At 38.5% G+C, this 26,324-nt stretch overlaps 1 protein-coding gene across 2 annotated transcripts in view; it reads right to left on the bottom strand.

Moving 5' to 3' along the window:
- Positions 1-26,324, bottom strand: part of FIGN (fidgetin, microtubule severing factor) — a 165,829-nt gene that overhangs the window by 5,203 nt on the left and 134,302 nt on the right. The gene's annotated exons all lie outside the window — the stretch shown is intronic.

Genomic DNA, 26,324 nt, shown 5'->3' with positions numbered 1-26,324 from the left:
CACAACTAATTGTGCTGAAGGATGTGTGTGTGTGTGCGCATTCACATGCATGTGGCATTTAGTTCCATTTTGGTAATCCACCACACAAGGCAGGCAGAGTTTACCAGCATTAAACACAGACATAAACACACAGACCTGTTTCCAGTCTTACTTATGCATGGCAGGTGGCATTAAGGCAGTCTTTGGTAATCTTGTACTCATTTTACAAAAAGTGATGTTTATTTTTTCACAATCTGCCTTGTGCCCTCTGGTACTGATTCTCAGATAAGAAGGTTTAGTCTAAATGAAACATCTGTGGCACAGGGGTTCTCTTCTGAATTCCTGCAGTCTGTTTTTGACAGCATGTACCCCTTCTTGTCTTGCTTTTCTTCCCAAACTCCTTCAGCTCTCTTTTGCCTGACTCCAGTATTCTTGACAGGACCAGCTTAGCTCTACTGATCTAAACCTAACACAGCATACAGTTTGGTAACAGAATGGCATGTTTATTCCCTTCTGATTCCCTCTTCCTTGTTTGCACATCCGCTGCACCAGACACAGGAAGTTAATTAGCAGCATGATGCTGTGCTAATTGTGTTAATTTACAAGGTTTTAGTCAAAGAGAATCATGCCAGGGCTGGCACTGCTGTCAGGCTTCCAGCTTAATGATTAAGAAATACTGAAAACAAGGTGGGAAGAATTGCAGTAATTACACAATAAATTAATAGAGCGACAGGATTAATTTGTAAATATATTTTATTGCTATTCTGTTCATTTGAATTGAGATTGTTTAGGATGGGATTTGTTGATATGATGCACATAGGTATGCTTTTGCTAATCCTTGCGGTTACTTATCTTAGGAATTTTAGAAAAGCTCTTGAGGTTCACCTGTTAGCATCAATAATACTCTTACTTTGCATGAGAATGTGCAGGCAGGATCCGAATATTATGCAAAATTTTGACAAAGATCTGGCTAACTGCTATACCTTTGACCTGCACTGCATAACTCAGACATCCTTTCCAAAAATGTAAGTTGCTTCTGACAGGCTTTTTTTCATATCGAGGAAAGAAAAACAAGTGCAGTTATAAAAAGATTTGCTTTTACTATATATATATATATATATATATATATAGAGAGAGAGAGAGAGAGAGAGCGCAGCCTCTTAGATGTTTCTTGGACACTAACCTAGAAAAAAGCAAAAGCAAGTCAGAAGCAACCTAGCAAGAAAACGTTAAATCAAGGAAGAGGGAAATCAATGTACCAATCTTGTTGAACAAATATACATTATCTCTCCTTTTTGTTAATAAAAGAAGTTTGAATATTGACCCTGGGAGATTACAAAACAGATTACAGAAACGTTCCATACATAACAGCTCTACAACATTAACGGACTAATGTTTCCCTTTCTTTGTATGAATAAGCATTATTTTAAAAAATAAAAATAAAAAAGGAGAGATTTGGAATTTATGCAGCTGGAACCAGGCATGGACATTATGGGAATGAGATTTAATCATGGTTATAATTTACTTTAAAAGCTTAAATGAAAGGACACTAATTAACATGCTTTAACTGTGGCTCTAGTCCTGCATACATTTGTGTACTTGCCCCATTCCAGTGAAGATGATCTGAATGCAGATTTTTTTTCTTGGTAAATTGACCTAACAATGGCAGAAGGATTTTATAGAGTTCTTTAGGTTTATATCAATAGCTAGTACATTTCTATACTGCTTACAGTGTTCAAATCATTCCACATTCATTAACTTGTTGGAAACCTTATGGCTGCTCTATATACTGTAATAGGTCCACATTATTGTCTCCATATTGTAGCTGGGAGACCTGAAGCTAGTTTGTACCATTGTAAGTGTTGTTATTGTGTGCCTTCAAGTTGTTTATAACTTATATCATGGGGTTTTCTTGGCAAGATTTGTTCAGAGGAGGTTTGCCATTCCCTTCCCCTGAGGCTGAGAGCATGTGACTTGTCCAAGGTCACCTAGTGAGTTTCATGGCAAAGCTAGGAATCAAACACTGGAATCCAGAGTGGTAGGCCAACACTCAAACCACTACACCACACTGTCTCTCATATAATGGTAGCTAATTATGAAGGTAAATGATGGTTGTAAAATTCTTAACTGTACCTATTATTTTTTGCAAGTAACTTTCCAAGTTCTAGGAGAAAGCCTGCAGTGGCAATTATTTTGCCTTGGGTTGATGAAATTCATTTCAACAGGACCTCTGAACATTAAAATAACAACAACAACAACAACAACATAGACAATCCAGTCACCATAGTCATCAATGTTAAAAATTCTACTGAGTTCAATGGAACTATACTGAGGCTGAGAGACTGTGACTGGCATGAAATTACCCATACCCAGCAGCTTTATCATGTAAATAAATATATAATAAATATGGGGAAGTTAGGATAGAAATGAATGATGAAACGTAGTGTCATGAAAATACCAATTCAAAGATCAAATTATAATTAATGCAGAAATTTTAATAAAGCAAACACAACCCCCTTCCATTATATGCTAAATCATTAGTACAAAATATCCATTTTTCTTTCAAAACTGACCTTAAAAGCAATTAGGAATTTCCAGCAAAGCCATCATCCCCGTGATAAAAATGATCATATGCATCAAAACTATTTGGCATAATTACTAGTTAGCCCATTGGTTTCAGATTGCTGTCCTGGCTCTGGATCTGCTCACTGCACAATAATTGAAAGTTTATTTATTGATGCATATTAAGTACCAGTGCATTTAACAAAAGTGGTAAAAGCAGCATTTCAGATAGGGCCATCAGAGAATATATCCTCATATGTAAGCAGCTGCTGTACTGCACTGCAATAATTAGTACTATTTGGAACTTAATAGTTAAATGCAAAACTATTTTCCATTTTAATACAGTGAGCTAGGGCTGGCAGATCAAAGATTCAAAAATAAAGAACATTGCAAGCTACACTATCTGTTTTATGAGGCTCTCTGGAGCTGTAATGCTCTGACACATTTTAGTAAGCTGCAATATTCCTTTAAAATGACAGACATTTGGCAACCCTGTTATGAACTCAAGTATCAGGGCTAACCTGGAAGAAGGAACAGCCCTCCCTCCAATCCTTCTGCCTTGGTCCAGGCCTCAGAGGGAGAGAAGAACCACTGGACCTCATCCCCTTTCCCTCCACCATTCCCTTCTCCTTTTGTTTCGTGTCTTTTAGATTGTAAGCCTGAGGGCAGGGAACTGTCTGATTAAAAATAATAATTGTAAGCTGTCCTGAGAGCCATTAGGGCTGAAGGGCGGGGTATAAATACCTAAATAAATAAAAAATAAAATAAAATCATGCACTGAAATTGAGACCAATGTCACTAAAATCTTTGCCAGTCCTACCGACATTCTATCTAGCATAGGCTATGTAGATCTGTTTTATTAGTACAATAGTTCTGTTTAGATTAGAAAAAGAAAACTTCACACATCATCTTAAGAAGAAAAGAAATAGATCAGATGAAGAGCAAAGATGTGCAAGTGTCCAATACTGATGTATAGGTACTAAACAGCTTTTTAGCTAGGATGTGCAAAAGGTTCTAGTGAATATTCCTGTATAGAAACATCAGTACATTTTCTTTTCTGGTTGTTGCATAATTTGGGGCAATACAAGTATTTTGCAACTGACAAAGGTGCTTCAAGATCTCTCTACATTTGTGACTAACGTTTGTGTTGTTGTTTTTAATATTCCATTATTTTCCGCTTATTAAACTGGAACAAAAGGAGGGAAGGCTATTTCAAAAATACTCAATGGATTTTGCATGGCTAACTTCTATGTACAAAATAAGCATGGCACTTCATAAATTCTCAGTTGCAAAATTAACTAAAAGTAAGGGGGAGGGGGGGAATGACAGTTAAGAACTGTTAAGCCTTAGTGAGATTTGTTTCAGAATCACAGCACATATGTGGCATAATCCTGCAAACATAATCATCTGGCAACCCTGTCACTTCTTAGCTCCCCAAATGCATTGAAAATGTAGGGAGAAAAGCCATTCATGGTTTCTTTAATAAGAGGTTTCTTTAATAAAAACAAACTTTACTGGTTTTGTTTTAAAAATTCATTTTTAAAAGCCAATGTAGTACTAGATGTAGCACTACAAAAGACCATGTCATTTCTTAGTGTTTCTCTTCTTCTTACATGACTGAAGTGATTGATTAGAACTGGTGTTAACTGTTGACATGACTTCAAAGATAATACGATTACCCAGTTTGGTAGCAAAAGGGAAAAAAAATGAAACAGTCATGTTTCACTGTAGAAGGAGGGCCAAGGAAACAGAGGACAGAGAAAATCAGATTGGAGAGAGGTGGAGCAATCTTGAACTTCATTCCAAGCTGAGGAGGTTCAAATTTGCTTTAAATTGTACTGAATATCGTTGCTGTTTTCCCCCCAGTATGGTAGTCATGGAATATATCTCCAGTATCAATCAAGACAAGAGGAAAAAACCTGTCTCCTTTCTGTGTTAAATCTATGTCCCTGTCATTGTATAGTCCTTTCATATTATCAATGGCTTCAACTCACCAAATAGGGCTGGTCTACTGAATTAAAGGGCAAAGGGAAAGATCTGTAAATGAGACATGCATCCTATTAATTTTTAAAAAATAAACGGGTGGCAACTTAATATGCATTCATACCTCACCAAAACCCTTGTTTCCACACCTTGAATGGAAATGCTCATTTCCAGGACTCTGTTTAATTTGGATTTGGAAACAGGTACTCCATATGTACTATATTGTGCACCAAAATCCACAGACGTAAGTTAGGAATGTGAACACAAAAATATTGCCTTTTCTTTTCAATTTTCATGTATACTTTTTAAAAAGTAATTTCTTTCTTTCATATATTTTTCATTTGCATTTTTAAATTGGGATTTAGTGCACTGTAAAAAATTGTTTTGGGGAAGAGCACAATCCTCAACAAGGGCACTATGGCCTGAAGTGTCCTTTGGGCAGGTTTCCAATGTTTCCAATAGCTGGGGGAATAAATATTTTTTAACATTTGGAATTAATTCACATTTATTAATTAAATAAAATTAAATGTGAAATAGGCTGTTCTATATTTATAAGATTATCGTTTTTGGCTAAATAAATGTACGTTTGTAACTTCAGTGCAATAAGAAAATGTGCAGAGACTGCAAAATGAAGAAACCATATCTGATTCAAAGCTTTCAGAAACATATTGCTCAGCCTGAGATATGTATTTATTGAAATAGCACAGTGGACTGATTGTACTGGTAGCACATTTTGTTCTGCTATATGATTGTACTCTCTTAGTTCTTCAAGTATTAGGAAATATCCAAAAGACTGAATGCTTAGAATATGGACTATAATAATTACTCTGAAGTGATTGAGTACAGACACCTGATTCTATATCAAAGGTGAATCATCCATCAACTCAGATGAGGTCCCAGTGCTCAAAGATGTCAAGTGCTTTCAAGTGTTTGGCTTCATTGAGTTGAAGATGCTCAGTACCTTTAAGAATCAGGTCCTTAATAGAGACAATTCTGATTTGTTATTCTGTGCTTTCACAAAGCTGGGACAAAGTCTTACATGTGACATTTCTGCATGTATTGATATACTTGAGAGACAACCGGAAAAAAGACACATTCCTTCTATATGCAAGCACTAAATGATTGCAAATAAGTATGCAAACTTTTAACCTGGGACTGTAGGTAAGGGAATGAACAAATCAACTGGGATTGCTCAGGCTGAAATTGCAGGACAGCAATTAACTCCCTGGATGACCTTGGGCCAACTTGAAAAAGAGCTAATAATACTGGCCTACCTTGCAGGCTTGTTGAAAGTGAATTTTAGCTATTTACTATGGTAATCCTTAAGTAGAGCACGGCATACGCAAAGTCTATATACAAAGTTGGTGGAGGCGTGCATGGGTGGGACATCCAACAGTAATTTTAATACAGATTGAGTTTCTCTTACCTGAAATGCTTAGGTCCAGAAGTATTTGGATTCTGGATTATTTACTGATTTATTTCAGAATAGCTGTATTTGTATAAACATACATAATGAGATATCTTGGAGATGGGAGCTAAGTCTGAACACAACATACATTTATGTTGCATATAGCTTTATAGTCATAACCTGAAGGTAATTTTATACAATATTTTAAAATAATTTTGTGCATTAAACCAAGTTTTTGTGCATAAACCACCAGAAAACAAAGGTGCAACTATCTCAAGCACAAAATGAAAAACATTTTGTTTTGGAGTATTTGGGATTTTGAAATTCTAAGTGAGGGGCACTTAACCTGTAATAAAATGATAGTCTGTACACTAAATTATGATTACATCACACTATTGAAACAGAAGTTTTTTTTAGACCTCAATCTATATATTTTTTAGCCAAAGACAACCTATTACACAAAACATTTCTAATATCACAAACATCTTTTTGTCTATTTATTTATTTAAACTCTTCTATACTGCCCTAAATCATGGAACCCCAGGGCAGTTTACCATGTAAACAATTTTAAACTCTTCCAGATTAAAACCATACATAATTTAAAGGTGATTAAAACATATAGAACATAGCAACAGCCAAAACTACTCTAAAAACTACAACAATCTGACATTGTAAATATGTGTACTTTGAAGTGGCCTAAATACCCTAAAGGCATCAGATCCTGTCTGGTCTTAGAATCTAAGCTAACTTGGCCTTAGTACATACTTGGATGGGAGACTGCCAATGGATACCAGGTGCTGAAGACACCTTCCTTTCAGAAGAAGGAGGAGAAAAACATCCTGAGTATTTTTTGCCTTAGAAAACTCAATGAAATTCATGGGGTCACCATAAATCACTAGAAGACAGAGAACTAAATTAGCCCTTGAAGGTTGGTGACACAAAAAAACATTATCGGTACTAGTTAGACCTCCAGTAGAAGGGCATTTCACAAGTGGAGCTTTACAGCCAAGAAGGTCCTCTCCTATGTCCTCTCGCTAAATACTAAATATTTAGTATGTACATTATTAAATACTAAATATCTCATTTTACAAATACTAAATACGGTAACCCAAAAGTTACTACATTAATAGTAACACATATATAGCGAAAAACATACATTAAAATAATATTGTGAGCCAAATGGGAGCTTTTTGCTAGTTACAGAACAATTTCAAACCTAAATTAGACTAAATTACAACCCAATTATTTAATTTAAATACTGGCAAATGAGGATTCATTTTAAATCACATTTTAAAACTTCAGGATTGCCAATTACAATACAATTGCAGCAAATTACTTGCACCTAGCCCCCAGCCCTTTTCTCTACATTTACATGGTGTTACCTGTAAAAATCAGAAATGTATTTCTGCCTTAAATCTATTTAGCAAGTATTGTTAATGCTTCACATACCAAAGAAGTCTCTATCCATCATACAGGCAGAATGACGTATGAATACAATAATGAATGAAACAAGAGAGCTAATAAAAAGTATGAACCAAATGCATAATTTTATATTATTATAGGCCAAATCTACTTATCAGTATAGCTATATATTAAATATTGAACCAAACGTAAAGTTTTTCTGTTGAAGATGACCACAGAAAGGGCAACTCAAAAATTTCAAGTGTTCTCCATGGTGATATCTCGGGTATTAAATAAGCAGTTCTCACCCAAATGATTTCTGCTCTGAATTATGCAGTGGTTAATTACCAATGTTTCCTGCATGTAACATTTTGTATGCACCTATATTTTTAGCAAGAAGTTTCATTTTCTTGGAAATGAGACAATTTTCATTGTCCCCTGGTCTATCATATCCATTCCCATCTGCTTATCTACTATCAATCTTATATTACTGACCTGTGAGACAAAGAGGAGGGCACAGAGCCTCCATAGTTAAGCACTTTTCTTCCACTGATTTCATTTGGAGCAGTAGGTGTAATTTCCCACTGAAATCAGTGAGAATTAGAAGTACTTAACTTAGACGGATCATGTTCAAAAGACAAAAAATAAGGTGAGCTGAAATACCTAGAATGCTAAAACAATGAGTATGAAGGACCTGGAGGATAAGGAGAGGCCAAAGGCAATCAAAATCATTAACTATAACCATGGCATAACCTGGAGAACTATATTTTGTGGAAAAAGTGATACTTTTGATATTTGTTAAATAAATACCGCATAGAAGAAATTGTATGTATAACAATAATTCTCAGTGATTGGGCGGTATATAAATAAAACCTATTATCTAGATGGACTAAGAAGAGAAATCCACAAATGAATGGGTTATCCCCCACTTATTTGTGGATTACTCCTCCTAACATCCAATAATGACTTTTCATCACATGTATCAACATTTTATTTTTTTCATCAGTTCTGAACATCTTTTAGTTTCTTCTAGTACAGACTGGTGTACTTCAGGTGTTTGCAGACCAGCTCTTTCACTTAGTATATTTTTTACATGAATAAGACAATAAATACAGGGCTATATATATAATACTATACACTGAACTGTATAATTCAAATACTATAGTTTAAAAATTTATTGCAGTAACATCAAAAATCTACTAAACAATGGTACCTTTATTGCGACAACCAAAATACATAATATATATATTTGGCTGACTCGATAAAGGTATCACTGTATGGTGGATTTCCGATGTTACTGGATTTGCTATATGTCCAACACAGCTACCCCTGGATGTTATTTATTTCAGTTAAAAGACACTGATCTACTGCAAGTACAGTAGCAAGTAGATAGCTACAAAGACTAATCAATCTATCAAGGATGGAGCATTCCTAATCAGAATTGCTTTGCAACCCTCTGAGCATAATATGGAAAATGCTTGTTTACACAACTGAATAACCACATCTTATCTCTCTCCCCACTCCTAGACAAGATATGTGGTGTCCACATATCGATGGTAGAGTACATGTTTTACATGTAGGAATGAAGAATCTCTGGAATATTCAGTTTAAATGATCAGGTCCATTATAAGCCTGGGTAAAAAAGTAAGTGCAAGAAAAACAGCAACAACAAAACAGAAGGCATGGAGAGGAGGGATAAGCCAAAATGATAGGGGTGTGTGTGAGAAAAACCTTTCACTTAAGTATTCAAGCACACAGCACTTCAGGAGAAAAATAAAATTATAAAGGACTTAATTGCAGCTCACCAGATAAAACTATACAAGATTGCATATTATATAATAATATACAGTAACATACCAGTTGAGGATATAATCAATAGGAGAGGAGAACTTATTGAAGAGAGCTCCCATCCCCACTAAGACATCAAACACATTTTTACATACAGGCACATGTGTGTGTGTGTGTATGGGATGTTATTACCTTTCAGGCCTAAAAGCCTGTTGTTTTAAAAATATCCCTATTTTTTATGTGTTTGTAAAAATGGTTATTTTAAACTATGTACTGCTGTTGCCAAAAGCTCACTTTTTCAGTCTGGCCACTCCCCAACTGAAGAGTTTCCAAGGCGCTACAGATGGTGTCATTGTGAAACAATGTCTGTAGGACCTTGGGTTGCAGGGCATATTGAGAACAGGCAGTTGGAGAGGCCCGTTGGAGTCTTGCCACAATGGCCTAGCTCAATGTGCTCTGCAACCAAGAGAGTGCTACAGATGCCATTTTCCAGTGGCCAATATGCAGCACCTTGGAAGCCCTTCTGTTGAGACTCTGGCAGGTTGGAAAATTTTGATTTTGAGATCACACTTGGTCATTAATAAATATAAATGCAAATCCCCTGAAGTTACAAGATGAAATATCTAGCTTATGATCTTGTAACTACTGGACAGGATACTAAACTGAATTAATAGAGAATTTATTAAAAAGTCAATTCCAAACCGGTTATGGCATTTGCAATGCGCTAAGGTTAATGTCAATATTTACTGATAAATTATATAAATGAGGATGATGTATGTTGACTTAATAAAGACATATAGATGATTTTCAAGACTTATTGGTGGAAGTCAAAACACATGAACAGTTCAACTTTCTTAACTTAATAGCTTCCTTCAAGTGGCACAAAAAGAACTCATATTGGTCCATTAGAGAGAGAGAAAAAAATCTAGAATCCAGAGTCTGGTGATATCTTTATTACCCAGATCATGAATTTGGAACATTCAATGATTTCCTGACATTTAACATAACATATGCACATTCTGTGCATGTATATAAATTAAACATATGACAGACAGAAATGAGGGGGAAGTGTGACTTTGAAAGTGTGACTCACTACAGAGTATGTGGGCTCTTAATCCATCATCAGGTCTAGTCATTATCTAGCCAGCATTAACACCCAGTTTAGCAATGTACAGGACAGCTACAGCATGCTGTTCATTCTCAGTGTTTTTTCACTGCCTCCCCTACCTATATACAAGTTTGCAGAATTCTAGAAAATACTATGTGCAATCATGAATATGAAAGAATGCAAAACACTGCTCCTATTGTATATATGGTCTCAGTTGTGCAATGTCCACCTTAAGCAAGAACATTTGTCTGCAAACAGATGGAGGACATCAAGTTGAAATCCAGATACAAAATAGGTTCACTTAGGATTAAATCCGGTAAACTCAATTTCACTTATGTTCAGATAAGTGTACAAAGATATGGGCAGCAGTGGACAAAATAAATAAATGTCAAAAAATTTAAAATGTGCACCTAAAATAAAATACATATGTAAGGCTCAACTCCCATTTCTTTTTTGGATAGATGTATTGTTCTGGGAATGAACCATATACATATAAAATGTACCGAACCATGTATCTTTAGCTGAAACACAGAACATAATGACTATGCAGTTTAAGAGTTAATTAAGGACATGGGTGAAAAAATCGAATACATTTTCCTCCAAAACTGTACTAAATGTTCAGATTTCACATTCAGGTGTAACCGTAGTTCGTCTGCAGGGTATGATGACTCATAAAGTATACAGGCTGTACATGTTTGTTAACACAATCGTTTTCACAAGGCTGTCATTAGGGGGCATTTGAATGTGGAAATAAATAGGGTTCAATACAGATATGAATGACAGCCTATGTGGTTGCTAGCGTTAATACTCTGACAGAGGGAAGATGCATGCATGAGTGTCCCCCTATAAATGCAAGGAATTGCTTCAATAGTGGATTGCTATTATCCAGCCTCCCCATGGCTAATCCAGCAAACTGCTCAGCAGGAACTTATTCTGCTCCCATAGCCACTAATGTCTCCTTATGGTAGGGAAACTCAAAGCACCTTGTGTCCTTATCGTTTGTTTAATGGGGAAAAAGGACAGTTTGCTTACTCACGTATCTCTAGAGAGGGATGGTTGTTTATATATGATAAGACTGTAATCATTAATACGTGTGTGTGTGTGTGTGTGTGTGCCTTGATGTCACCTGACAGCTTATGGCAAACCCATAAACTTCATGGGGTTTTCATAGGCAAGGAATCCTTGGAGGTGGTTTTGCCTGTTCCTTCCTTGCTTTAAGGTTAATCAGTAATGTATTCACCCATTCAGTTGTGTTGCTTCAAGAAATGGCCTCTTCAAAATAACACAATAAAATCAATGCCAATTGCTTTCTTTTAATCTTCATCATTAGTTTTTCACTCAAATGAAAATGTGTGTTTTGTAGATTTGGTGGTTTAATTCTAGAGGCCTCTCTGCACTGGCCTGTTCTTTTTAAGCATATAAAAGTGCAGATCAGTTCTGGAAAGTCTGAAATACATGGTGGTCAGTTTTGAACCATACAGATCACCATGCAAATTCAGAGATCAATATGCCACCCTAATCTAAAATGTTACATTCCTTTGAATCACCCATTCTGAACACCCTGTCTAGCACCTGCTTGTTCAAACATGTTATGCAGAATTACTTTGTTGAGATTTGAATACCTCTTTGCTAATAAGCTAAAGAAAGATAAATACTAATCATTTATATGGGAGTAATCTAATACACTTGGGGAGATCCTTAAACTGACTGCAAAATGCAGGATACCTGCAAAAAACTGGTTAGGTTATTTATGCTTTTTTTATTTTGGTAATCCACACATTAATTTTTAATGCAATTGTACAAAGCTGTTGTATTTCAGGCTTGGAGAAAAATATTCTCTAGCCATGACTGGGTGACATGCTGCATTAATTCAGTGTCCTTCACTCCCAGGACCTGCGTATAATTTAGTTCAGCCTGAAGAAAATAACTTTGATCTGAACGCTGTGGGGGGAAAGAAACCTACATATGAAATGAGTTTTGCTGGGTTTAGTGTTGTTTCTTATATACAAGACGACATATGAAGATAAACTGCTTTAGCATGCTACTGACGTGGCCCAGGATTAAGAGCAGACCACTCTTAGCTGGAAGAGCAGTCTTACTCTCTCTCTCCCTCTCTCTCTCTCTCTCTTATCACCCGGACACTGTCTTTTTTGTCATTACTGCACACAGGTTGTACATAGCACACCCCTTAAGAGTTCAGCAAGGAAAAGAAGCTATTTCTGATATAGACTGACTTCACCATTAATGGAAATGTCATACTCCTTTTTCTATGGAACTGTACAAAAATTAAACAGAATTTCCTAGACGGTACAAAAGGTTTGTCAGTGTAAAATAAAGCTAGCGCAGAGAAAATCTTTCCTTCAAATGGCAGTGATGCATGAGCTCATCTGATAATTTAGCACAAAATTCATTTTTTATTAGGAGAATAAAAAAAACAAGAATAAAAAATTGATTTCTTGGATTTGGCTATTTGTCGAGCCAGACTTCTTTTCTTCCTGCAAAGTATCCTCTGTCTACTGCAGAGAAACAAGATTAGTGGCCAAAGGATGACTAAACAAATTGACACACTGAAACACCAGGGTAAGATTAACATTCCCTCTGCTTACACCTCTCAATTATGTAGTCCATCAACATGCTTCCTTGCTTGTTCATCCAATTAAAGAGCTAGAAACAAAATATTTCAAAATCAGGGACAGCTCATTATCTGAATGCTTATCCATCAGGGCAAATATACCTGCATTTTCTTTACACTTCCAGGAATCTTCTTGCTTTGAGGAAGATTTTTTTGAAATCTATATTATGGCTTCATAATAAGCCACAGTTTATTGGGATAGCAATGAGCAGAATCGAGACTTGGGCCTGTGCTCCCTCCTCTTCTCTGGAAGAATGAATTTAGAAATTCTGCCTCCATTTTTCATTAACATCAATCTTAACAAACTTCAAACATGGGTTACATAATAGTAAACTGCCACTAACTAAAGCAGCAGAACTTTTTGCATCTTATCACAGCTATGCAGAAAGTGGCGGGGGCAGATTACTGTCATGATAAACCATGCCTTACCATAACATCTGAACACAGCCACCATGCTGATGCACTAAAACATTGTAAAAAGCAATTTTGTTTCAAAACATTTCATTAATCATTTGTTTCTTCTATCATTCCATTCTAAAAAAAAAAGCCCTTAGATGCTCTTACAAATTCACTTCTATACAGGGGCACCATTTCACAGGAATAAAGGTCATTTTAACAAAAGGAAAATTGGAGTTTTGTTTAGAGACTGACTGACTGAAAGCACATATGTAGAAGAGAACGAAGGCAGTGGACTCATAAAAACCCAACTCCAGTGTGAGAAGTACCTGTGCAATTTTTTTGCCAAAATACTACATTCCTTTCCTTTCTTCCTCCAATTTCTGCTTCTCCAAAGCGACACGTTTACAAACCAAAACAAATATCAACCAATTAATAATCATATGAAAATATAGCATGCAGATAGTTTTAAAGAAAAGTAACTATTATTCTTTTGCTGATACAAATAATAGTTATTGGTAAAGCAGTTAAAATAAAGTTCCTTAAGAATACAGTATTGTCCAAAGAAACTATTGAAACTAGCTTATTATACACACACACACACACACACACACACACACAAAGTGAGCAAACATATTGAGCACTACATGATCAAAACAGGTAACATGCAGAAGTCCTTATCAAGATATACCTAAGACACCAGAAATCATGCAATAAAACCACTCATCTAACTAATCCTTTGTTGCCTGAGCTTGTGTTTTAAAAAAGATCTGAAAATTAATTTTCAATATAATGAACATACTGAAGGCTGCTTTGCTACTGTTGATACTTTCATAATACTATGGCCATTATTATCCTTTTACTATGGGTAAACAATATTTAAACAGAATTAGCCAACCCAAATTGCTTTAAGCATATGTCAAAAAGAATATTATCATATTGTGTTATATGGTCTTTGTAGCCTCCAGTTGTAGCATATAGTGCAATCTGTTGTGTTTGGTATTTCATGCACTTGCTATTTATACTGTGGAACAAATGCAACAACATTAGACTCTCATTATTGTTTGCCATTGTTCTATAATCTTATCAGGTCTTTCTCCAGAGCCCCAGAGTTTCCATATTTTCTCTTCAGCTCCTCCTCCTGCCCCAATTTATAGTAAACATCACTATTTTTTTCTACAGACCTTGGATAGCATAAAAACAACTACTACCCTTCACTTCCCAAAAATTCATTAAAATCTTGCCAGAGCAACTAAACAGCAACAATGACAGCTAATCACTTAAAGACTTCTACAGTAGCCACATTTTTCTCAACCCACCCCTGTTCCCCAGCCTTCGCATCCTATTTTCAGTAATCATGATCATGGCATGATTTAATAGAGAGGCAATCATTAAATACAGTTAACACATCTTACACCCAAGTTAAGCTTAGAAGTGAATGAATATTCACTTAAACTTCCTAATATAATCAGCTTGGGTATCTTTAAACAATTTGCAAGAACTGCTGCTTTTAAAAGTTGAATGCATACAATGGCATTGATAATCAGAAAACCTCAATAGCTGGATAAAAGGCTTATAGACAAAACAATTGAGATGTAGAGTATGCTAATTAGAGGAATGCATAAATTTCTAGAAGTCATATTTAAGAGTAAAGAACTCTTCTTTCATTTAGAGTTCTACTTTATAACAAAAGCTGCAGAGGAATGTGTGAAAGAACTTTACATAGTACACAAACATACATATGTGGGTGCGTGCACAGCTCTATATGTCTTTACAGCTTTAAAGCATCCAGGATTCTGTCCTTCTTGTTTCCAATGTCAGTTGGGCAGCTTCTTAGACAATTTTCTATTCATTACTGAACTGTGGAAAAGAAACACAGAGGTAGCATTTTCCTTTTAAACCATGTAATGTCTTACAGACAGATTCCAAAGCCTCAAGGAAAAAAGGAGCTGTAGGTTTTTTTTCTTCCTTTTTGCCCGCTAGACAAGCTGTCGTAATTGAAATGAAGTCTAATCAGACTCATTACTGTTTTCAGCAATTTGCACCACCAAAGATGCTTATTAGGTAACAGTGTTTAATAAACCGCTCTTTAGAAAACTACCAGTAATGAGCTCTTAACAGCCAATCTTTAGCGGGAATGTAATGTGAAAAGTGTTCCTAGCACTGAATAGATTTTCACATTTAGTAGTGTCATAATTAAGCTCGAGGAATTGGTGGTTGCAACGTTAGACTTACTGTAATATAATCTGCCACCTTTTTGCTTTACACAGTGTATCTGAGAATGCAACCTTTATGTTTAAGCAAAAAATTAGAGTTAATATTTCCAAAGCAATTTTTAGAAATATGTCAAGCTTTCCTAGACTCCCTGATATGTAATATTCACTCAAAGATTACTGGTAGACTGCAAAGAATGGGAGGAGACATTATAAAGCAGATTTCATGTATCCGGCACACTCTGGTATATCTTTATTATATTTACACTTAACCAGCTCTGCTTAGTTTTGTTCTTTTTTACATGTTGAAAATAAAAGCCAGTAATGTGAATAATTAATAAATAGATATGTCATTGGTTGAACAAAACTTTAAAGATACTTAAAATTTTAATTAACAGTACTTTTCCTAAGCAATACTTCAAGTGCCATCAACCCCTAGTAGTTATTAAGCACCTAATAGCCATACTTGTAATACTTCAAAAGTAACATGCCTGCATATATTATTCATAAAAATATAGCTATTGGTGAGACAGAGGGGGCTTTAATCACCAGAAACATGAAGACTCAACACTAAGTACACAGACAAAACCTTGTCTTTTAAAAGAGAAAGTGCAAGAAAATGCATCTGACTAATTAAAAAAAAAGTGAGAGCAGATTTCAAGGAAAAGCCTGTGCTTTCATTCTCTCATTAGACTGATTTGTTCCTGGCACAATAGGTGCTCCTAGATTATAAACTAGAAGCTCCGAGTGGAATGATGATGAAATCTTTCAAATTCTCATCTTGGAAAGGAGGCCTTCATTTTAGAGTACATAAACAATTTTGTTTGCTTAACATTATACTGATTAAATTGTATATACCTGAATAAAAGCATTGCAGCTGTATTTGGTTGTAAAATGAGCACAATTTAAAAACATTGAAACCACTTTTAAAAAATACAGGAGACTTTAAATCCCCAAGTAAATGATATAAAGGAGAATGCAGTTATCAGGGAATTCTCTTCGGAACATTTTTTCCTGGAATTATCTATTTCCGCAATTCTAACTGGAGCCAATAACAATTCGTATCTGTTTTAAGCTTTCAAAATCAAGAAAGCTGTTGCTACTAAGAATGCTAAATTAATACCAGCTCGATCTGATTTTGTGGTATGAACTTTTTGTATCTAAAATGCAGCAAAAAGGAGAAAACTTACTCCTAAATCAAACTATCCACCAGTTTCTTGACTGAAGGTATACACAACCCCCCCCCCCCCTTTTGTCAAATAGTTACACAATCCCCAATATCACATTATTCATTGATTAAAACACTGCTGACAAACAATTACAGTTAACAGAGGCTTCACTGTTGGTTTAAAGTGTTTTCCTTACATTTTAAAAAAGAACTTCTAAAATGCAGTGTAGGTTTTATGTTACAGACTTGCTATAGCAAAATATGTGATGGTGAATATCAATAATTAATTACTAACACTTCCACTTTATTCACAATTTATTTGGGCTATAAGAGGAATTGAATATACTGCCTTGAATCCAAACTAGGCTACAATGTAAAATTTCCAGAAATTTTCAAGTGGGTGGGGAAGGAATCCTTCCCCCCCCCCCACCTACCCCTCTGAAAAACTGAAAAGAATGAAATATTAGCACTTTTTACAGATTGAAAGTCACTTTGTTACTTTAGAAACAACAACAACAACAACAACAACAACATAGTTTATTTGTATCCCGCTTTTCCAAAACCTGATCAAAGGACTGGAGCGTGGCTTTGGTGCGGCTTCTGGACTCTTACGAGGCAATGTATAATTTAAACAGCATACCTTCAAAGTGACTCGAAGCATCTTTATTTTGGACTGTCTGTATCAGGCCTAAGAAAAGGAAATCCCAGGACTATGAATCAGAATGATCTGATTCTGTGTTATCAGACCTTCTTGGACTATTTCATGCCAGGGAACGGCCTGCCCCTCCCCTAATATTCCAGAGACTTGCACTATATTTGTGCCTACTGACAATTCCTTTCCCCCTAGAAACTCCCATTTGACTGACAGCTGATAGCTTGTCCACTGAGACCAGTTTACAAACCACAGAATCCTCAATGAAAGTCTATTGGCTATAGTGATTTTAGAAATTATGTGGAAGCACTAAATATAGGAATTTCTTGTCTTAAATATTTTTCTTCTCATTTTTTTTTAAAAAACATAATTCATTTTTTTCCTGTAATGCTTTGAAAAATGGGGAAAAACATTTTTTTCCTGATTTTGTCTATTCATTCCCTCGGCCTTTGTTGTGGTTGTGTCCTTTAAATCACTTCTGATTTCTGACTACCTTAAGGCATGAAGTTTTCTGGGGTTAAGAATGTGTGACTCACCCAAGGACAGCCAGTGTGTTTCCATGGCTGAGTGGGGAAGTGAACGCTGGTCCCTATAGTCCTACTCCAATGCTCAAACCATTACACCACACTGGTGCTTTCCCAGACCTTCATACCTTTAAATTAGGCTTCACAAATGAAAGAGGTTTCCTCCTATTCAGGAGACAACCAACATCATGCAAATTATATCAATAGAAGGGTGGGGCAGTTTTCAATGGCTCTCTCCTCCCCCTCACATCATTCCAGAAGGTTCTCCAGCTTTCCAGTGAAGATCTTTTGGGTGATTCAAAGGAAAACTCCTAGCTAAAGCTAGAAGGGAGAGATAATGACTACAATGGCCACTTGGTATCTTCTGGGGTTTGGTTCTAGCACCCCTTGTAATTGCCAAAATCTGTGGATGTTTAAGTCCCATTAACTGTGTAGTAAATAGCATAGAAAATGGGCTCCTTTATATAAAATGACAAAATCAAGATCTGCTAATTAGAATTCATTTAAAAAAATATTTTCAACCATGGATGCTAAAATCCGTGGATAAAAAAATATGTGGATGTGGTGGGCTCAGTATATTATAAACTCTCACTTTATAAAAGTTGTCACTGCTCAATATTCAAACTCTAAAAGTTTTGCACCTGCAATTATGATTTTCAGATTCAGTGTGGAATTTGCTTCTGTGTGATATATATGAAGATGCTATACAACACTGTTTTGAAAGGAACTGTAATGGCACAAATGTGTAGTTTCTTAAAGATGCCAAAGCCCAAACATGTAAATAGGGGTTAGTGCAGAAAACTAACTGACCCCTAAACAATCTAGAGATGCTAAAATGTATCACGTAAAACAATGAGAATGAAACCTGGAATATTACTGGTTTATTCGTCCACTGACCAATGCATGGGGATTTATCAGGAACAACCTTCCTAAAGTTTCCCTGAGTATTACCAAAACAATTGAATTGAATCAAACAGATACTAGAGTATGGAACAGTTTCTCAAACTGGGAACAGGTTAACACAGGAGCGGGCAAAGTGTGACTCCTGGCCCCTACTTTTTTATCTCCTGAAGCCCCCTACCATAGTCTCTATAAATTATCCCCCTGCCAATTTTGGTATGATTTTCAAGTGAACACTGCCTGAAAATAGCACTCAAAGCCCACCAAAATGCATGCAAACATGCAGTTCTCCAACCCTCAAATCCTCTTAAGAAACCTCAAACCATTCTTAAATATTTTCTTTTTCCTCAAATTCTTTTTCAAAATAGTGACAGGAAGTGATGCAACATCAGATCCAGCAGACATTTTGATGGAGAAACTAGAGAAAAACAATGCTGGGGGTATAGGGAAAGTGAAAAATTGCCCACTAGCCCATGCATAGTTGTCTACCTCTGGATTTCCTGAATAAGTCAACTTATGGCAAGAACAGGTGGCCCAAATATGCCTGCTTTAGGGTGTCATCGGTGTCATTTAGATACCGCATACTGTGATGACATCTTGAAGCCGCCTGGAAGCTGGGTGGCCACCCATATGTGGGTGGCTTCAAGACACTCTGGCAGTATGGGGTGTAGATGCCGCATGCCACCCAAGTAACTTGAACCCTACATCCACCAGCTGTTTGATGGCCACAGCTGGCAAAACCAGCTTTTTGATGGCCAAAAAAGGAGAAGCTCTTTTACCCCTAAGTGGAGAAAAACTCTAAATGTATCTTTATCCATGCTAATTACAAACTCTTGATCATATAAGCATGTTTTTTTTTTTATTTCTGAAAGAGAAATAATAATAATAATAATAATATTTATTTCTATACCGCCCGGTGGCAAAGCCAATCTGGGCGGTGAACAACATAAAAATTTACAGAATAAAATATACATAAATATTTATACTCCCTTCCCCCCCTTAAAAAAAATTAAACACTTAAATGTATTAAAATGGGACTATAACAATGTATAATTATACTATCCTAAACTAAACCCCCAAACCCTCAGGAATCCTCACAATCAGGGGATGGGGCCATGAGAGGAATAAGGGAAATCGGGGAGCCAGGGAGCCTGGGCCGGGGAAAAATTTAATCTGGAAAGGCCTGCCGGAAGAAATCCGTCTTGACAGCTTTTTTAAAGCTGTCTAAAGATGTTAACTGACGGATCTCATCTGGCAGGTCATTCCAGAGCTTAGGGGCGACAACAGAGAATGCCCTCTGAGAGGTAGCCGCAAGACTAGATTTTGAAGGCTGCAGCAAATTCCTCCCAGAGGAGCGGAGAGCGCGGGGAGGATTGTACGGGAGTAGGTGGTCTCTAAGATAGCTTGGACCCAAGCCATTTAGGGCTTTAAAGGTGATAACCAACACCTTGTACTGGGCCCGGAAGCTGATAGGCAGCCATTGTAGGGACCTCAAGACAGGAATGATGTGGTCCCTCCTAGATGTTCCTGAAACAAGCCTGGCTCCCATGTTTTGGACCAGCTGAAGTTTCCGGGTCAAGGACAAAGGTAGCCCCATGTAGAGCGCATTACAGAAGTCGAGGCGTGAGGTTACCAGCACGTGCACAAAAGTCTCAAGGTCCCTTACTTCCAGAAAAGGCGCAGCTGGCGTATCAGCCGAAGCTGATAACAGGCACTCCTGACTGTCGCATTTACCTGATTTGTCATCAGGAGCGACGAATCAAGGAGCACCCCCAGACTGCGAACACAGTCACTGGGGGAGAGTGTGACCCCGTCCAGGACTGGAGGTTGTAACCCAATTCTTGGTTTTGGGGCTGCTACCGTGAGCACCTCCATCTTGTCTGGATTCAGTTTCAATCTGTTTTTCCTCATCCAGCTCATTACTGCCTTAAGACATTCATTGAGAGGGGAGATGCCATCGGAATTCGAGACCGACGAACGAGACACGGAGAAATAGATTTGGGTGTCATCAGCGTACTGATAGCACCCAGCTCCATAACTCTGTATTATCTCACCCAGCGGCTTCATATAGATGTTAAATAACATCGGGGACAAGATAGCCCCCTGAGGAACCCCACAAGTGAGGCTCCTCTTACTGGAGCTACAGTCCCCGAGCAGTACCCTCTGAGACCTGCCCGAGAGGAAGGATCGGAACCACTGCAAAGCAGTGCCCCCGATACCTAACCCCCTCAGGTGGTCCAAGAGGATGCCGTGATCTATCGTATCGAAGGCCGCTGTGAGGTCTAAGAGCACCAACAGGGTCACACTCCCCCTGTCAATGCTCAGAGGCAGATCGTCGGTCAAGGCAGCCATGGCAGTCTCAACCCCAAAGCCTGTCCTGAAGCCAGTCTGAAATGGGTCTAGATAATCGGTTTCATCCAAGACAGCTTGGAGCTGAAGAGCAACCGCCCTCTCGATCACCTTGCTCAAAAATGGCAGCAATGACACTGGCCTATAATTTCTCATATCCAGGGGGTCCAGGGAAGGTTTTTTCAGGAGCGGCCTAACCGCCGCTTCCTTTAAACAAGATGGAACGCGTCCTTCCCTGAAGGATGCACCGATGATATCTGTGAGGAATCTCATCAATGCATCCCCCCCTGGACGGCCAGCCATGATGGGCAAGGGTCGAGAGGGCAAGTTGTCTTCCTCACCTTACCAAGCAGCTTGTCCACGCCCTCGGTACTTACAGATTGGAGCTGATCCAGTATAACTACCTCGGCGGAGTCACTGGACACCTCGCCTATCGACTCTGTTCCCATGGTGGCGTCTAAGTCGGCTCTTATCTGAGAGATTTTGTCTGTGAAGAAGTTGTTAAACACGTCACAGCAGGCCGTCGTCGGGTTAAGTAAGGGATTTGGCGCAGGCGGCACCTGCGTCATCTCCCTCACCACCTTAAACAGCTCTGCTGGACGGGACTCTGCAGACGCAATACGTGCAGAGGAGAAGGCTCTCTTCGCTGCACGTATTGCCTCCCGATAGGAACAAAGAAAGTTCCTATGGCGAGTTCTGTCAGATAGGAGTCGAGTTTTCCACCATCTGCGCTCTAGCCGCTTCATCTTCCTCAGCTCTGGCGTGAACCAGGGCCTCCGATTTGGAGCGGGATGGCAAGGGCGCTTGGGAGCGATCATGTCGATAGCCCTGGTAAGATCGATGTTCCAAGTGTTAACCAGGGCTTCGACAGGATCACTGGCTTTCCCAACCATTAAACCCTCTAAGGCTCCCTGGAATCCTATTGGCTCCATTAGCCTTCGAGGGCGGACCATTCTAATGGGTCCACCACCCCCAGTGGGTCCACCACCCCCAGTGGGGCAGATATTGGCTCTAAGTTTTGTCTTGACCAGGAAATGATCCGTCCATGACAAAGCGGAGGTACTTACCACCTCTGCCCACGGATATTCCTGTTCCGTACTGAAGACCGCATCGAGTGTATGACCCGCGCAATGTGTAGGCCCGTTGACCAATTGGGATAGGCCCATGTTTGTCATGGTATCCATGACCTCCTGAGCCGCGCCTATTAAGCTGGTCTCGAGCGGGATGTTGAAGTCCACCAAAACTAAGTCTGGGGGTCTCCAACAGCAGCTTAGAGACCAGCTGTGTCAGCTCAGAGAGGGAGTCTGCTAGACAACGGGGTGGCCGGTAGACTAGCAAAATCCCCAATCTATCCCTGGTCTTCAGGCTGAGGTACATACACTCGAAATGGACTGTATTCCGGACAGGTATCCTGGTCAAGGTCAAGGTGTTCTTATAAACCAGAGCCACTCCGCCCCCCCCCCCGCCCACTTCCTCTCACCTGCTCACTGACAGAGTACCCGGCTGGAATTAGGTGTAAATGGACTTCCATGTATAATAATAATAATAATAATAATAATAATAAATGATTTATTTATAGCCTGCCCAATCACAAGGAATCTGGGCGGGTAACAGCAATAAAAATACGTAAAAATAAAATTACACTCTTCTTCTTGAGCTAGGCCTGATGGAGATGGGCCAGCCTTTTCACTCCCTCCCAGGCCAGAAGATGACAGTTGCCATGGAGGAATGAATGAATGAATGAGATTTTATTTATATACCGCCATTCCTTCGATCACGGCGGTTTACAAGATAATAATGAAATACAATACAGCACAGAACAAAAATTACAGATAAAAATTAAACCACGAAAATCCCCCATATTAAACCATATAATAAAATCCATCATTAAAAATCCATCATTCATACCTAATAATTAAAACCAGTTAAAATCAATAAACAATCTAAACAACACGCCATACACACGAGAAGATGACAATCAGGACATGTGGGGGAAGGCTTGGCGGAATAAGTGAGTCTTGAGATTTTTCTTAAATGACTCCAGGGAGGGGGCCGAGCGGAGCTCATCAGGGAGAGAGTTCCAAGACTGCGGGGCTCTTCTTCATGAGGCTAATCAAGATTTTATATCAGAGAAAACAGGTATGGCTTGAGTCTGATGCTACTCAGAAAACAGTATCATTTCTGCCCCCAGTTCACGCAAGGGAAAACTCATCAATGAAAGCTCACCTTTGTTCCTGATATTGTTCCAGGAAATATTAAGAAGACGGGCAGGATTTGTGAGATTACTTATGAGTCTGAAGAGAGGAGTATCAACGAGGGAAGATAAATCTATACAATATTGAGACTTGTTCCACTGACTCTAGTATGAAAGAGTATGAACACATTTGTGGTATGAAAATGTGGTATAGAGAAGTATTTCTATTCCACAGAAACTGTTATTTTTGAGATGAAAATTGAAACTGGGTAATATTTGGCCCACTAATACCAAGTGGGACTAGTGCGAATGTATGGACTCTGAAGGATGCCTATGCTATTTATCATGTAATCATGGTTAGCCAAAACCTGACTTAAAGTTGAGATTCTGCCTACTCTAGTGGCTTCCACAAGGAGACTTGCACTAAGGCTCTAAATATAACTTTTAAGAATTAAAATCACTATGATTTAGAACAAGATATTCTCTCTTTATCAGTTTTTAATGTCATCCAACACTGATTTCAAACTGCTACAAGTACAAAGTAAACATCCAATAAATTGTTCTCCACTGAGGTCACAGATTTCCTTGCACATATTTCCTACTTTTATGATGTCCATGTCAACTTCTCCAATATCTTAGGTTGCCTTGCCAGAATGTATACAGACTCACTAGTAAGTGTACTGATTTATATGAAGCATGAAGTCATGTTGCACATAGATCCCTAGAGTTACAACATCAATACAGGGGAAAGAAAAGCAAATCAATTAAGTGCTACATCTGGCGTCCATATGAAGCTATCTGTATTTGCAAAAATCTGTATAAATTCAGCAATGGCAGAGTAGCCACATATAAAGGTAAGATTTTTCAGTCTGTTAATTACGTTTGAGAGTTTGCATGTTTTTCCTCCCATTTCACTTTAATTTCTTCTCTTTTTATTTCCATGTGAACTATTGTTGATCTTATGCATTGACTGAGTTCAATCTTAACGGCACTTAGATTCAAAACAGAAAATGAAAACCATTTGTAATCTTATTTTCTAACTTGGATTTAAAGCAGGGATGGACAAATTATAGCCAGCAAGCCATGTGAAATCCATCAGGCCCCTCTACATCCCAAAGCCTACTCTACCACTGCCCATTTTTTCCCTCCCCAACAAGAAAGGGGCCAATCGCCCCCCACAAAAAAAAAAGCCTCTAAGAAGCACAACTGTCTATTCAAATGCTATTTCATCTCTGAGGATTTTAGAAGGCAACTAGGTGCATTTTAAAACGATTGGCCAGTGATTTCCTGTTTCTTAAAAAAAAAAAAGAGAGAGAGAGGATGGCTATTTCAGGCCTTCAAAAGGCCTGGAGGGAACAACAACCTGTACATAGCCAGAGCTACCCCAGTTGCTATTTTAATTGCAAAACAAATTCTTTCACCAGATGCAGGGACAGACCACCAAGGTCTGTTGGAGAGCAAAAATGGCCTCCTGGCCTAGCAGAGTTCCCTGACTCTCATTTAAGTCTATCTATGGCCCCATACAGACAGACCAAAATAAAGCTGGCTACGGTCACTTTGGAGGTATGCTGTTTAAATGATGCATGTGTCCTAAGAGTCCGGAAGCCACGTCAAAGCCACGTTCCAGTCCTAAGGACTGGAGCGCAGCTTCCAGACTCTCAGAACGCATGCATCATTTAAACAGCATACCTTCAAAGTGACCCGAAGCAGCTTTATTTTGGCCTGTCTGTATGGGGCCAAAGTGTAGCAATTCTGTCAGTCAAATGCCTTTAATATTGTCCCAGTGATTATACTATCTGAGTATCAGGGGTGAAGTTTGTTGTTGTTGTTAGATGCCCTGAAGTCAACTTCAGCTGATGGCAACCCTGTGTATGAGACATCTCCAAGGCCCCTATCCTCCACTATTGTTAGGTCTTGTAGATTCAGGCTCATGACCTCCCTGATTGAGACCATCCATCTGGCATGTGGTCTGCTTCTTTCTGCTGCTCTCTACCTTCCCCAACATCATTGTCTTTTCTAATGTGTTGAGCCTTCTCATGATGTGGCCAAAATATGACAGCCTCAGTTTGGTCATCTTGGGCCCATTACAAACGTGCAGGAAAGTACGCGCAGAGCACGTACTAGGGTTAGAAAGGGTTGGTGCTTCCGTACCCCCCTAACCCTAGTGCGCGCTCTGTGCGCACAAAATGGCAGCGGCCGTTCCACACGGCTGCCGCCATGAGGACGTCACTACCACGCCGCCTCTATACGGGGTGACGCGGACGTGACGTCCTCGCTCCGCGCTAGGGCGCTTAGTGCGCCCTTAGTGCAGAGCAGGAAGGAACTCCGTTTCGGAGCTCCTTCCTGGTTTGGTCCACTGGGCGCAGCCTTCACACAGCTGCGCCCAGCGGACCAAAGGATAAAGGGGCCAAGCGTCCCCTTTCTCTTCCTCCCTGCCGCTGCAGGGTGTCCTTGGGGCTTTTGCCGCTTCCCCGCAGCGTGGAAAGCGGCGGATCGGGGCCTCAGCGGCTGCTATGTCTATGCTGTATTGTGTGTTGTCATAGGGGTGGTAATATATTGTTGTATGTTACTGTATAGTACAGGTAATGTTATATGTAGATACAATGTAATGTTATCATATTTGGAACATTGCATTGTTGTAATGTGTGGAAAATGATAAAAAGTAATAATAATAAAAAGAGAGCTAGTGTGGTATAGTGGTTTGAGTGTTGGACTATGATAGGTTTGTCGTAGGGTTGTCATAAGTTGGAAATTACTTGAAGATAGTGGACAAATTGGTGTTGACTCGTATGTTAGTATTGTTGATTGTTTTTAAAATTCTCCTATCCATAACTTTAGGAATTCAATCAAGCCAGTCCTCTCACTCTCTCACCCCAGTGATATCTTATTTTGTTTGTTGTTATGTAGATTCTCCGTGGTCATTATTTTTGTTTTCTTTATGGTTCACATGAAGCCTGCTTTTGTAATTTCTTCCTTCATCTTCCTTAGTAGCTGTTCCAGGTCTGTGAGGTTTTCAGCTAGTATTATGTTGCCTGTGCATCTTAGATTGTGGATATTCATTCCTCTT

Source organism: Sceloporus occidentalis, unplaced genomic scaffold (genome assembly GCF_023333645.1).
Source record: "Sceloporus occidentalis isolate IW3139 unplaced genomic scaffold, rSceOcc1.0.p SCAF_4, whole genome shotgun sequence".
NCBI lineage: Eukaryota > Metazoa > Chordata > Lepidosauria > Squamata > Phrynosomatidae > Sceloporus > Sceloporus occidentalis.
The sequence above is the reverse complement of the archived record's forward strand: the minus strand, read 5'-3'. Positions and strand labels throughout refer to the sequence as shown.